The sequence below is a fragment of the Pygocentrus nattereri genome, chromosome 6 (genome assembly GCF_015220715.1).
Source record: "Pygocentrus nattereri isolate fPygNat1 chromosome 6, fPygNat1.pri, whole genome shotgun sequence".
Lineage (NCBI taxonomy): Eukaryota > Metazoa > Chordata > Actinopteri > Characiformes > Serrasalmidae > Pygocentrus > Pygocentrus nattereri.
In genome coordinates, this window is record NC_051216.1 from 9,561,937 (window position 1) to 9,577,270 (window position 15,334).

General features: G+C 39.5%; 1 protein-coding gene across 18 annotated transcripts in view; it reads left to right on the plus strand.

The window, feature by feature from the left end:
• Nucleotides 1-15,334, plus strand: part of map2 (microtubule-associated protein 2) — a 238,370-nt gene that overhangs the window by 101,439 nt on the left and 121,597 nt on the right. For 16 of the 18 annotated variants that reach the window (XM_037539255.1, XM_037539254.1, XM_037539242.1 and 13 more), the window contains exon 3: nt 12,975-13,118. The gene's annotated coding sequence lies outside the window, so the exon portion shown is untranslated. Of the gene's footprint in view, nt 1-3,265; nt 3,337-12,974; nt 13,119-15,334 lie in introns of all 18 variants that reach the window. The other 2 variants (XM_037539238.1, XM_037539237.1) reach the window with 2 other exon arrangements.

Sequence of the window (15,334 nt, forward strand, 5' to 3'; positions counted from 1 at the left end):
TTTTGTTCCCATAGTGGTCCCTCCCCCATGTGAGCCGGCCGCCTCAGGAGGGAGGCAGGGAGCCACTGGAGCTAATTTAGATGCAGCGTGCCTCCCAAATCACATAATAACATCCTGAAGAGACAGAGGAGACCACACCAGAGGAGTGTGGCCTGAGCTGATCTTTTCCAGGCAGGCTCCGGCCTTCACTCACCACCGGTCCCTGCCACCTCAACCCCTACGGACTTGTCTCAAACATCTGTGTTTGTTTTTGTACATTTTCAAGACAAAAAGGCCTTTGGACTAAAAGGAGAGGAAAACATTTCTTTTTGGTTACTGGGGCTGTTATTAAGGCTAGGTTTAGGTTAGAGCGTAGAACATTTTATCATCTATAAGTGTATTTATACTATACATATATAATACATGTAGACCATATGATTACATATAGGAACTTCACTGGGACTACACTCATTATTTGTAGTTCTACAGTTACAGACTGTAGTCCATCTGTTTCTCTGATACTTTGTTAGCCCCTTTTACCCTGTTCTTCAGTGGTCAGGACCCCCATGGACCCCCACAGAGCAGGTACTATTTGGGTGGTGGCTCATTCTCAGCTCTGCCGTAACACTGACGTGGTGGTGGTGGTGGTGTGTTAATGTGTGGTGCTGGTACGAGTGGATCAGACACAGCAGTGCTGCTGGAGTTTTTAAACACTGTGTCCACTCACTGTCCGCTCTATTAGACACTCCTACCTCGTCAGTCCACCCTGTAGATGTAAAGTCAGAGACGACAGCTCATCTGCTGCTGCACAGTTTGTGTTGGTCATCCTCTAGTCCTTCATCAGTTGTCACAGGACTCTGACCACAGGACGCTGCTCGCTGGATGTTTTTAGTTGGTGGACTGTTCTCAGTCCATTAGTGACACTGAGGTGTTTAACAACTCCAGCAGCACTGCTGTGTCTGATCCACTCAGACCAGGACAACACACACTAACACACACTGGTAAATGGAGCTGATAAAATGGACGATGAATGTAGATACAAGGAGGTGTACTTAAAGAAGTGGCTGGTGGATGTAGATGCTTTCATGTAGATATTAATTATAGGACTTATTGATGATGATGATGATGATTATTACATGTAGTACTTGCATAAATGATACAGGTGAGACTTATTACATAGACAATTAAATATATGTAATACATGGGACACTCTTGTTTATAGTTGTACTCACATATTTCTGGTCTATATGGAACATTATCACTGTATTTTATATAACTAGAATATGAGAATCTATTAGTGTACCAGTCAAAATAAGCAGAAGAAATGCACTTTTTGTGTGTGGCTACCACCATAACTTGCGAAACAGAATTGTGAGCCTTTTGTTTCACAGCAACACAAAGTCTGAACATTACCTGTAAAGGTTTTGAATGAGCGAACACTGATTTTGTTAAACTAAATGTGTGATTTGTATCTTCTGTGTTTTGTGTGGGTTTGGTAAACTACATGTTGCTTTGTTTGTGTGGGTGTGTGTATATGTCTGATTTGTGTGGGTGTGTTTCTATGTCTGATTTGTGTGGGTGTGTTTCTATGTCTGATTTGTGTGGGTGTGTTTCTATGTCTGATTTGTGTGGGTGTGTGTATATGTCAGATTTGTGTGGGTGTGTTTCTATGTCTGATTTGTGTGGGTGTGTGTATATGTCAGATTTGTGTGGGTGTGTGTATATGTCTGATTTGTGGGGTGTGTGTATATGTCTGATTTGTGTGGGTGTGTTTCTATGTCTGATTTGTGTGGGTGTGTGTATATGTCAGATTTGTGGGGGTGTGTGTATATGTCTGATTTGTGGGGGTGTGTGTATATGTCTGATTTGTGGGGGTGTGTGTGTATATGTCTGATTTGTGGGGGTGTGTGTATATGTCTGATTTGTGGGGGTGTGTGTGTATATGTCTGATTTGTGGGGGTGTGTGTATAATTTGTGTGGGTGTGTGTATGTGTCTGATTTGTGTATATGTCTGATTTGTGTGGGTGTGTGCATATGTCAGATTTGTGTATATGTCTGATTTGTGTGGGTGTGTGTATATGTCTGATTTGTGTGTGGGGTTGTGTGTATATGTCTGATTTGTGTGGGGTGTGTGTATATGTCTGATTTGTGTGGGTGTGTGTATATGTCAGATTTGTGTGTGGGGGTGTGTGTATATGTCTGATTTGTGTGGGGTGTGTGTATATGTCTGATTTGTGTGGGTGTGTGTATATGTCAGATTTGTGTGTGGGGGTGTGTGTATATGTCTGATTTGTGTGGGGTGTGTGTATATGTCTGATTTGTGTGGGTGTGTGTATATGTCAGATTTGTGTGTGGGGTGTGTGTATATGTCTGATTTGTGTGTGGGTGTGTGTGTATATGTCTGATTTGTGTGGGGTGTGTGTATATGTCTGATTTGTGTGGGTGTGTGTATATGTCAGATTTGTGTGTGGGGGTGTGTGTATATGTCTGATTTGTGTGGGGTGTGTGTATATGTCTGATTTGTGTGGGTGTGTGTATATGTCAGATTTGTGTGCGGGGTGTGTGTATATGTCTGATTTGTGTGTGGGTGTGTGTGTATATGTCTGATTTGTGGGGTGTGTGTATATGTCTGATTTGTGAGTGTATGTGTGTGGGTGTGTGTATATGTCTGATTTGTGTATATGGTTGATTTGTGTGTCTATGTATCTGTCTGGTTGTCTGTTTGTCCCTCTAGCCGGTTGTCTGTCTGTTTAACTGTCTCTGTGTCTGTCTGTCTGTCTGTCTGTCTGTCTGATTGAGTCTGTGTTTATCTGTCTCTCTTGCTGTCTGTCTGTCTGTCTGTCTGATTGAGTCTGTGTTTATCTGTCTCTCTTGCTGTCTGTCTGTCTGTCTGTCTGATTGAGTCTGTGTTTATCTGTCTCTCTTGCTGTCTGTCTGTCTGTCTGTCTGTCTGTCTGATTGAGTCTGTGTTTATCTGTCCCTCTTGCTGTCTGTTTGTTTAACCGTCTATCTGTCTGTCTGTCTGATTGAGTCTGTGTTTATCTGTCTTTCTTGCTGTCTCTCTGTTTAACCGTCTGTCTGTCTGATTGAGTCTGTGTTTTTCTGCATCAGTAGTAGGCTCTGCTGTGTTGGTGAGCCGAGGGGGAAGCAGGTTTCATATGTGTGCGTTGTTTGTGTTGAGAGTGAAGCGGCTGTTTGTGGAGGGTGAGTCACTGTGGAGAGCTCACGGTTTGTCTAAAGGCGCTCGTTTTGAGCGGAGAGAAAAGCGCTGTGTTTCCCACTTCAGGTCCCCCGAGGCACGGCTACAGGAGCTCCGAGCTACCTCACTGGGCTTTGGACTCAGCAGGTCAAGGTCAGGTATGCATGGAGATGTGATTGAGGTTGTGTGTGCGTGCGTGTGTGTGTGTGTGTGTGTGCGTGTGTGTGCATGCACACACTTGTGAATGCATTAATAAGCCATTTGTTTGTGGTGTTCTGTAACAGCCTGTTACAGTAATATATGTTTTTTTTTTGTTTTTTACTTTTTGTCCTTTTTTGTGTTATTTAGCAAGGCTAAGCAACCAGAGTAAGCCATACTAGGAAAACTTTATCAGAGAAAAAGCGTTTGTGGTTGGTCAGGATGGTCACAGCACGCAGTGGAGAAAGACCTGTAATGTGTTGGAGGACTGATTTACACATTATAGCATGCTGCAGTGTCAGTGTGGCGCAGGCCACTGAAACAGTGCTGATTCACATACAATGTATTGTGCCAAACTAAATGGCGATACTTCATACTTCAGTTATATCATATGTAAATATCCACCGTCATTCATTTTTCTATCTACTGGCTGTTTGTTTGTCTGTCTCTCTAGCTGGTTCTCAGTTTATCAGTCTGTCAGTCTGTCTGTCTGTCTGGGTTAGATTTAGGGTTAGCTAATTGTCTGTTTATCTATCTATCTGTCTACCTGTCTGTCCATCTGTCCGTTTTTTTTTTACGCATCTGTCTGTTTTGTCTGTCTCTAGCTGGTTCTTTATGTATGTATGTAATGATCCATCTGTCTATCTAACCATCCATCCATTCGTTTTGGGTTTGTGTTTATTCTGCTTCAGTAGTACGTTATGCAGTGTTCATGAACTGAGGGGGAACCAGGCTTCATCATTTGTCATGTAGCTTCAGATAAAAAAAAATATATATATATATATATATATATATATATATAAATGGATAAAAGTGACTTGTTATCTCCTTCGTTCCTTCATGTGGTCCTACAGAAAGTAGCTCTGAGTATAATGCGTCATACTTCTTTTCCCTTATTTGGGTTTTGGGCCTTGTGTTAAAAGCTTCTCTTGGATTGAGGTGCTCTGTACCGGAGTCTTGTTACCTGTGTGCGTTCTTTAGGGATCTAAACTAGCCCCATTTTAAAGCTGCTTAGTTCGAGGCACTATTTTACACAAGTGTGCCTCTGTGAATAGATAAATTACTGCTGGAACAGACACACTACAGCAGGCTTCACGGTGGAATGTTTCATCTCTCTCGTCCTAAAGTGGTCACGTGTTTGAGTGCCATTGGAGGAAACTGCTGGAGAGCGGCAGCGTGATTTGTAGGTGATAACTCCAGGGGTCAGGTTCACTGTGAGCTCCATTTGTCTTTAGTTTAATTCCCTGTTCAGCGTCAGCTGCTTTCAGAGAAGGGCTGCGTGACATATCACGTGTTAACTATCATCAGAATACTGGCCTTTGCAATACAGATACTGCAGACGGTTGTGTTACTGGTCCTCTAACCAGTAGGAAAACAGTTGATTGTATGCTGGGACAGTTCATTCAGTTCTAGGACTTATGCATTTAAAGATTTCACAATGAATAGACCTTTGAATTAGTCTTTGTGAAGTTGCCCCAGTACATAGCTATGCACTTATAGCTGTATTTTTTTACATTATTGTAAAAAAATCTATATTATTTGAATGATTTGCCAGATTTCATCATGATAAAATACAATGTTTCACTTTGTTTATGAAGGTTAGCAATTTTTTTCTTTAAAGAAGTGAAAACCCTGGCACACACTGTCAAATAAAAGCCTTAATAAAATAAATAAAGTCAAATAAAAGTTAAAAAAAAACACGAAGAGGACATTTAAACTGGTCTAATTATAGGTTGTGATTACTAAACACACTTTGTAGGTTAGGCCTAAATAATAAGATCTATCTATCTATCTATCTATCTATCTATCTATCTATCTATCTATCTATCTATCTATCTATCTATCTATCTGTCTGTAGTTCTATCTATCTATCTATCTATCTATCTATCTATCTATCTATCTATCTAGCTATCTGTCTGTAGTTCTATCTATCTATCTATCTATCTATCTATCTATCTATCTATCTATCTATCTATCTATCTATCTGAAGTTCTATCTATCTATCTATCTATCTATCTATCTATCTATCTATCTATCTATCTATCTATCTATCTATCTATCTATCTATCGGTCTGTAGTTCTATCTATCTATCTATCTATCTATCTATCTATCTATCTATCTATCTATCTGTCTGTCTGTAGTTCTATCTATCTATCTATCTATCTATCTATCTATCTATCTATCTATCTATCTATCTATCTATCTATCTATCTATCTATCTATCTATCTGTAGTTCTATCTATCTATCTATCTATCTATCTATCTATCTATCTATCTATCTATCTATCTATCTGTCTGTAGTTCTATCTATCTATCTATCTATCTATCTATCTATCTATCTATCTATCTATCTATCTATCTATCTATCTATCTATCTATCTATCTATCTATCTATCTACCTACCTACCTACCTACCTACCTACCTACCTACCAGTTTTACATGTTCATGTTTCAGCTGCAGCTCAAAATAACTGCTGTTAAATGTGAAATATACACCACCACTAGCCTGATGCAAACATAATGTAGAGGTTAGGGAGTGTAGCGTTGTGCAAGCAGCACACAACATTTGTCAAATTATATTATCCGGTTTTTAGTGCGAGCTAAACAAAACTAAAGATGAAGAGGAAAAAAAAGCTCAAATAAAATCACACCATGGGCAAGACGTATGTAGAAGCAGTATGTAGCAATATAAGCGCAGTGGGTATATTGCTCTTATACTGCTACATATCATGCAGCCCTCACTCAAAGACAATAGCTCAGACCTGCTTGTACGAGAACGGTACTAGCAGGCTTATCATGTCTGGGTGCACTATAGTGAATAAAGTACTGCATTTCAAGGCGTTTTTCACTGCTGTCAGAAGAAAACCTTTCATTTTTCAGTTTTTGACATAATTTGAAAATGCCAGTCTCCCTTTACATTGTGTGTAAATTTCATTAAGAATGGACCAAAAGAAACGGCCCAGACTTGGAAAAAACATTAAGTTCTATTGACTTACATTCAAAGTAAACTAGGTTTTTTCCTTCTCCTGTAAAGTTACCATTTTGGAGATTTGGAGATACGAGGTTTTCTTTCGACAACAGCGTTTCGTAGCTTAAGCTTGACACAGCACATGTCTCATCTATGTGTTTCTCATTCTTCCGCTCTCTAACGGACACCCCCACGCACAGACACCCACGCACACACATTTACTTACTTATTGCTGGACTCCCAGAGGCCCGGCCTCTGCTTACCCATGCAGGTTTGGCTGAGAGTTTCGGTCATCAGCACATTAATGTGTGTGATGAAGACACTTTAAAACGGCAGTGAGTGCTGCTCAGCCGTACTCAGCACACCTGACAGGCGTAGCAGAAACGCTGTCGTGTTCTAATAAATGAAGATCTTCATTCAGATGGGTTCAGCAGCATGTTTCCAACAAGGCCTGTCCTGCATAGCGAGCATGTTGACGCTCTTCAGGGAGCTTCAAATGTTAAGAAACACTGCTGGGGGCAAAAGTGTATGGTTCTTTATGACTGCAACACTGCATTCTGTGTCTGTGCAAGCAGAGCAGTGTGGATGTTTTGTTATGTTTTCATACTTTACATGCAGTATTTGCTTCAGATCTTCTGCAGCCCTGCTTTCTAATGACCCTCCAGCACAGGTTAGATTTCAGATGAGCTCAGAAGAATCAGAAAATGTGTGTTGATGACCACAGTCACTTTACTTAGTCTGCAGCTTGTCACAGAAGCAGAATGTAGCCCCGTCCACTAACGTACTGGATTTAAAGGGTGCCGTGAAACAATGGAGCTGTCAACAAGCTTGACTCACAGAGTTCAGTGATAGAGAGATAGTGGCGTTAATAATTGAAGTTCTTTCCCACCAAAACATTCAACAGGGTATTACTCTACTCCAGCAGAGGTAATAGAGTTTGTGATTACACAGGCGAGTGCATATTGCATCATTACGGGATATTTTTGCACCACGTCTTCTCTTATCTAAGAATATAAACTGTCTTATTCTGATAGTAAACATGCTTTAAGCACATGTATGAGGTTTGTATCTCTGTCTAGCTGCTATGTCTCCTGCGATTGTTAAAGAAAGTCTCCCAATAACACGTCTTTTGAGAAACTGATGCAAATCTATGTCACAAGTTTCTCAAACTTTAGTAAAATAAGTGTAAATTGTAGTCAGTCGCACATGTCATATCAGCTCTCAGGGCCTTTGAGGCCTTATCATTTCTGGGCACTTAAGATATTATTATACATTTTTATTCAATAGATTCATGCATGTAGTTGAACTCTGTAAGTATTCCAGCTTGTATTTAAACTCCGTACGTATTACAGCGCTACACTTGTAACGCCCAGCAGAAAATTGGCCAATCATGAATTTTTTCTCTGTGATTTCTAAGTAGATATAGCAAAGTGAGCTCTCCTATTAGTTAGGACTTCAAGAAATAAAAGGAAGTCCTAACAAATTATTATTAACTATTACTAACTAGGAACATTAGAAGAGACACAGAACCCAGAGGATTAGGAGCACCGGGGAAACCTGTGGCTAAATCTGCTGATATATAACATTCTCACCACAAAATGCTCAATAAAAGCACTTAACCTAATAACACAGATGGGGATGGGGGGGTTCATAGCTGACAGAGGTGCAGTCCATTCAGGAGCTGAGGCCTAGAACCCAGTCTCTGAGAATAGACAACCTTGAGAACAAGACCAGAGAAGACGGGAAAGGTTTAAATACATTTTGTATTTTATTGGTTTTACCATCTTGTCTTAATGTGTGCTGATGTCTTAGTTTATGCTAGAAAATACACTATGAATTCAGACCTACTTTGCTCTGCATTAAACTTTAGCTCAACTGTAGCCACTTTTCTCGATCTCGTAGCTCCGTATAAAATGTCTCTCAGTGTTTGACTTTTTACGTGGCTGAAGTCTCATTCGCCAGCTTCTTGTTCGAATTTTAAAAGCACTGATTTCACATCGAATTCCTTAAATATCTGGCCTATTACACCCTGAGTACACCTACACTATAACTGAGTACAGGGACTACATGTAGGTGTAATCTGTGGAGTTATTCTTAAGGACCATTTAAATACGCACTTACTTTACTCTGCTTTAAGCTTTAGCTCAGCTATAGCCGCTTTTCTCGTATCTCTGGCAGGAAACTTTTCCAGAAAAAGTAGAATAGTTTCTTATAAAAGTGTCTCAATGTTTGACTTTTTACGAGGCTGAAGTCTCATTCACCAGCTTCTTGTAAGAATTTTAAAAGCATCGATTTCACATCGAATTCCTTAAATACCCAGCCTATTACATCCTAATACTTATAACTGTGGGTAGGCGTAATCGGTGGAGTTATTCTTAAGGACCATTTAATTGGTTAATTCAGCCCTCATAATGTCCATATTTGTTTATTAGATCATGTGTAAATGGAGCTCGCTTACTTTGGCTTGGTTAGCTGCCTTTTCATGAACAAAGCTTCTCATTTGCTCAATTTAAAGAGTTCCACCACCTTCCAGATTTCAGTGAACCCCAGCACATAGAGTGAGAAACCCAGTGGTGGTCGATGTAGGGACGAAGGAAGGAAAAGAGTACTGAAAATCCTTGCTGATGTAAAAGCACTGTTACTGATAGTTTAGTATCATTAGAAAAGTATTCATAAAGGAAATTACCGTTTAACCAAAGAATCCCTTAATCAGGCAAAAGGTACTTTGAGTGGTCATGGTTCTATATAGAACCATTTTCTTCACTAAATAATCCTTAAATAACCACATTTTTTAGTAGTAAAAAGTGTAAATGTAAATTTGTAAATTTGTTACTTTCTACCTCTGAGTGTTGAAGCTAAATATACCCTAAAGATTAGTGCACAGGCATTTTATGTTGATAAAAGCTTTGCTGGAATTTTTCTTTCTTAATAAAACATTTGAAACTCAAAAGGAAAGTTTGAGAAAGCAAAACTTTTGCCAGGCACTGTGTCACTGTCAAAGGTGCTTCCACAGAGGAGCTGAGAGAGTCACGGTCCAATCAGGGATGGGCATGACCAGAATGGGCTCATGTGTGTTATACTAAATCAGGAGTCGGTAACCCCAATTTTACAAACTGGCAATTTTGTCTTTAGAACAAAAAAACAAACCATCATTGGCGCCACAACATTTTATGTATTTTATTGGTTTTACCATCTGAAAATATGTCTTAATATGTGCTAATGTCCAAGTTTAGGCTAGAAAATATCCGATAAACTCTCTCAGTCTGCTGCAGAAACCCTTATTCATGCATTCATTTCCAGTCGCCTGGACTATTGTAACTCTCTACTTGCTGGTATTAACTCCTCCTATTTATGCTCCAGATGGTGCAGAACTCTGCTGCTCGCCTCCTCACTCACAGCCGTACACGTCAGTATATTACACCCATGCTGCAACATCTCCACTGGCTTCCTGTAAAATACCACATACAGTTCAAAGTTCTTCTCCTTACATGCAAAGCTCTACATAACCTGCTCCTTCCTACCTGCCTGATCTACTTATTCCTTACAAACCAACTCGCACTCTCAGGTCTTCCTCTGGTGGTTTACTCACTGTCCCACCTGCATGGATATGGTGATCATGGTTTCTCTAGGCTTGCTTCCCGACTCTGGAACTCTCTTCCCTCACATATTCAACAGTCTCCACTTTTAAATCTAAACTTAAAACCTCTCTTTTTTCTGTTGTTTATAACTGTTCTCAATCTTAAACCAGCCCTTTGTCAAGTACTTCTATGTTTTCGCTCGTATCATTTATTATTATTATTATTATTATTATTATTATTACTATTATAAACGAAAATGCAGACTTACTTTGCTCTGCTTTAAGCTTTAGCTCAACTGTAGCTGCTTTTCTCGCATCTCCAGCAGGAAACTTTTCCTCAAAGATGGATCAGTTTCTTGTAAAATGTCTCTCAATGTTTTTACGAGACTAATGTCGCTTCTCATTCACCAGCTTCTTGTTTGACTTTTCCAGTTCCACTTTAAATGAATGTAACTGCTGCACAATTGAAGGTGAACACTAATTTGTTAGTGTTTGACAGATTCTCGTTGCAGATTAAACATATCAGAAAACCAGCTGGAGTGACTATAAATGTAAACAAGTCTATTCGTCTCCAAATTATCAATGTTCGTCTTAAATCTCTCTCTTTGCTTTTTCATAGCTACTAGCAAGACCAGATTATTGTCTGCATCACTATGCCAACCAGCAGTCTGTGCGCCAACCTTCAGGGTTAAAGGGTGAATTATCAGTTCTACATTAACTCCAGTGTTTGAGACCATTTACTGTTAAACTGTGTTTACCTATAAATCTAATTCTGCTGTGGAGCCACAACAGTGCAGCAAAAGAACCACATACAGCTCCGGAGCCACATGTTGCTGAAAATTTTAGTGCTTGCATCCTGTCATCCTCCTTATCTGTGAACTAAAAGGTTCTTCTTTTATCTGCTCTGCTTACAGTGCAGCTATCATTGATATTCCCCACACACTCGCGCCCTATCATGTCCGGTGTTTTCTGCTGCCTCTCCTTGAAGAGAGCCTTGGAGAAAAATCTTGCTGGCTCATTAGTAAACAAGAAAAACTCTCACTTTCAATCTCAGAGTCTTTTATCTTAACTGATCACCCTCAGCATAAAATCCAGTCCACTATCCAAATACAGATACAGTACAGAGCATAGGGGCTGCAGTATGGAAATAAGGACATTATTGTCTGTGTAGTGGTGCTGTTTTCTCTTCAGGAGCATTAATGAGTGAAGGATCATTTCACAGGGGCTAAAACAGCATTTTCAGTTTTTGTTTTGACTGCAAAACGGGTCCTCTTCATAGAGCATGACTTGTGTGTGAGTCAATGAGGCTACATTTATTTGCTCCTTTATTCTCTGTGGGGTGGTGGCGGTGGGGGTGGTGAAGGGGGTGGTGGCGGTGAAGGGGGTGGTGGCGGTGGAGGTGGTGGGGGTGGTGGGGATGGTATGTTTTAACTATAGAGATTGACATTTACACAGTGACAAAGGCCAATCAGGCAGTGTATTCTCTCGCTGCTGCACAGTTAATACTGGGTGTGATCTCATCGCTCATTACATGCTAATGATGCAGCATGAGCTTATCAGTTTTAGTCACACACACACACACACACACACACACACACACACACACACACACACTGTATATAACATTTCAAACAGTATGAACAGTTCCATGATAGAAGTACCATAATAATTATAATCATAGTAGTAGTAGTAGTCATAATAATAATGTGTCCCATACAATACTGTGCAAAAGTCATAGGCATGTCAGCATCTTTAAAACAATTTCTCTCGACAGTTGAGTGCACTTACTGAAATAGAATTGCTTGAAAAAAGCTGAACAGCATCACAATACATGCAAAGCAATATTGATGCAGCAATTTTATTACAACTATGAACATTCGATTAAAAAAATTCATAATTATATATAAATATATACATAAAATAGTGATTTTCTGTACGTGAGTGTGTTTGTGTGTTTACCCATTTCCAAGCCTCTCCTCGAGGAAGCCCAGTATTATATGTAGTTAAAAAGCAGCTCCTGGTTTGACCAATCAGTGCTCAGTAAATTGAGCTCATGATGTAATTGATGATATTAATGAGTCTCTGTGGCGGCTGTGAAGGTGTCCAGGAAAAATATGGACCCAAGAAATTCTTGTTACTTTTTATTGTTTTTATGTTTATTTGAATTATGAATACGACTTTATTCTAATGTATATTGTGCTAAACTCACTGATGAGGTAAATTGTTTAAACATTTGCTTAGATGCCTCAAACTTTCACACAGTACTGTGTGTATGTATATATATATATATATATATATATGTATATATATACACACACCCGTGCATGTAGTAATAGATAGTCCTATATGTGATTGACATATAGTAGTAGTCATGTGCGTGTGTTAACCCTGGTGAAATAACATATTTTGTTGATTTTCTTAGTGAAAATAAGTTGGAACATCCTTAACATGCAACTTGATTTGACATTTGACATCTGCATATTTTAATGCTCAGTGTCAATGTATTTGCTGAGTTGCTGAGAAAATAATTTGTGCCATAATATGTGCTCATGCCACTTTTGTTATTTTTTTCTGGTATGTTTTATTCAGTTAAACAGTATATAAACAGTAACTTTGCGTTCGATTGTGCAGAAGTGTGTTGTCTGTAATTTGACCAATCAAATTGCCTGCATGTTTTCTATATAAGCAGTTGCCTGCGTGTAGTAATATGTCCAGTATGTATTTTATATGTGTGTGTAAATACCTGTTTGTAATGCTATGTACTCATATAAGTATACTATTATTTGTAATTACAAGTATCTTAATGTAATAACAATATTTCTAACCTGACCATAAACCCGTTATTAAAAAGCAAAACAAAACAAACATTAAGCCAGGAGTTTTTCCTGTAGGTTAGCCCTGTTTTTCGCTGGTCTGGACATTTTTGTCCTGAAGATGTATGAAAACAAACACACCTGAACACGTTTGCCATCTTTTTGCTGCTGTCGTTCAGGCTGTTAATTCCTGCATCTCATGCATATTTAAATAATGACCCATGCTGCTCTTTCTGCAGGTGTAAATTGGAAGTTTTCCTTTCTCCTTGTTCTTCTCCCTGTCCTGCCTGTGCTCTACGCGACTCCACCGAGCAGCCGCCGTCCTCCACACACTCACACACACAGCCGCCATCACCACCTGGAGCCCACCACTACCTAAACAGGTATGACCCCCTCACCTGGAGCGTGACAGTGAGATTGGGACATGCAGTCCTCAGAGACGTAAGACTGGCAGTATGAAAATACAGCACGGCTGTGTGTTAGTGCAGTGTGTAAAATGTAAAACAGAGCAAATCACCAGAACTCGGCATGACTGAGAACGTCTGCCGTCTCGTATGCAGCAGTCAGAAGCTGCAGAACAAGCTGCAGTGCGCTGAAAGAAGCTGTAATCAATATCTAGCATCACCAGATTCAGCTAGAACTGTGCACTAGTGCTGGACAGCATTGATAAAATTCAACATCACACTGTTTCTCAAATATACATCAGCATCTCACTATCGGGTGATATTTAGGCGCCTATTAATAAAGTTAATGAACCCATCCCATCTGTGTGCTGCTACTCCAAAAATGTCTTATTTATCTGACTCATTGTTTTCTTTTGTTTTTTTTCTTCTCTGAAGGGAACCTTGCACAGTGCTGTATATACAGTGTTAGAGCGTTCTGCATACATAAAACAGATTTCCAGAATGGCATATGTTGTTTATTTAGCTTTCAAAGGAACAGTTTCAGAATAATCTGAAGAACCTGATAAATTGCTTGTGAAGTGGGTGGGTGGGGGGAGGGGTCTGTGGGGGGGTGGGCATTTTATGGGATTTAATGTTATCCTGGATCTAAAGATCTAAAGATCAATACCACTGAAGTGAAAAATGAGTATTGCTGAGCAACACCAGTAGCAGTGTAACAGTACAGATGATATATCACTTAGCACTACTGTACAGACTGTACAGACTTTGGTGATTGTCAAATGCTGCAGCTTGCACTGTAGTACAGTAGTGGTGTCCAGAGAGAAGCATACTAAACAGAGTTAGCACAAATTTGAATAGATAGAGGAGGTAAAAGCAATAAATAGTTCTTGTTAGAGCAAATAGTGTGTGTGTGTGTGTGTGTGTGTGTGTGTGTGTGTGTGTGTGTGTGTGTGTGTGTGTGTGTGTGTGTGTTCTCAGTGCTTTGAGTGCTGTGTGTGGGTTGTATGCGTGGGAATAAGTGTGACGCACGGAGGCAAAAAACCCAAACAAAAGCCTGGTAATAAAGACTGCTCTAATTTTCTCTCCATCTACCATGCTACCTCTCTCTCTTTCTGTGTGTGTGTGTGTGTGTGTGTGTGTGTGTGTGTGTGTATATATATATATATATATATATATATATACATAACAAATCCTTTTAAAAAAACCTTTCTAAAAATTTACATATCTTTAGTTTTCACTGTTACTTTTCTATTTAGTAACAAAAAAGTTTTATTAACGTAAAACTGCTCTGTGCTCATACTTCAAATTTAGGCCCAGTCCCATTTCTTATTTTTACCCCCTACCCCTTGTCCCTTAAAACTGAGTTACAACTTGCAGTGGTTGAAAAAAAACAGCATCAATTCATTAACAGCTACCAGCGCTGCTCTGTAGGGACCCTGCCAGCCTGCAGTGACCACAGAGGAGGGGAAAGTTCAGCTCCTCACTGCTGGGCTTTAGATACATTTAGGGCATCCTATGCCTTCACAGAGGGGGGCAATTATTAATTATCACCCACCCCTAATTCTTCAGTGATATGAAGCCGAAGTGAACTATTCACTAGCTTCTTGTTCGAATTTTCCCGTTCCACCTTAAATGGTGCAGCAGTAACATTCTGGCACTACAGGCTTCAGAACTGCTGGTCTATTTAAGGTGGAACAGGTAATTTAGCCAGCTGGCAACTGAGATGTCAGCAAACTACTAGCGATTTTTTATCCTTGTTATAAAGAAAAGATCCACAATACATTCTAATGACATTAAACTAAGATAAAACCAGGTTACCATCATTTTTAACTCACACTTGATGGTTTCTTCAGTCGTGCCTCCTCTGAAAAACCTCTGTTTGAGGGTCGTGTAGCCCTAACACTTTGTCCTACGCCTCCATCAGGACAAACATTTGCTCTTTGAATTTGATGTAAATTTGATGTCATTGTTGTTTTACTCTTGGTTTGCATGTTTTGTCATATTTTTGTTGCATCATAACAGGCATAGACTTGCAAATGCAGGCTTAAACCTGTCAATACAGAATGTAAATGTAAATGCACAGTTTTGCTTAGAAGTCTTTAAATATCTTTTTGTTTAATACGTTAAGTTATGGAACTTTCACAAAGAAACCGTGTTTGTTTGTATTATAGCATTTTGCAAAGCTTGGTGTCCCC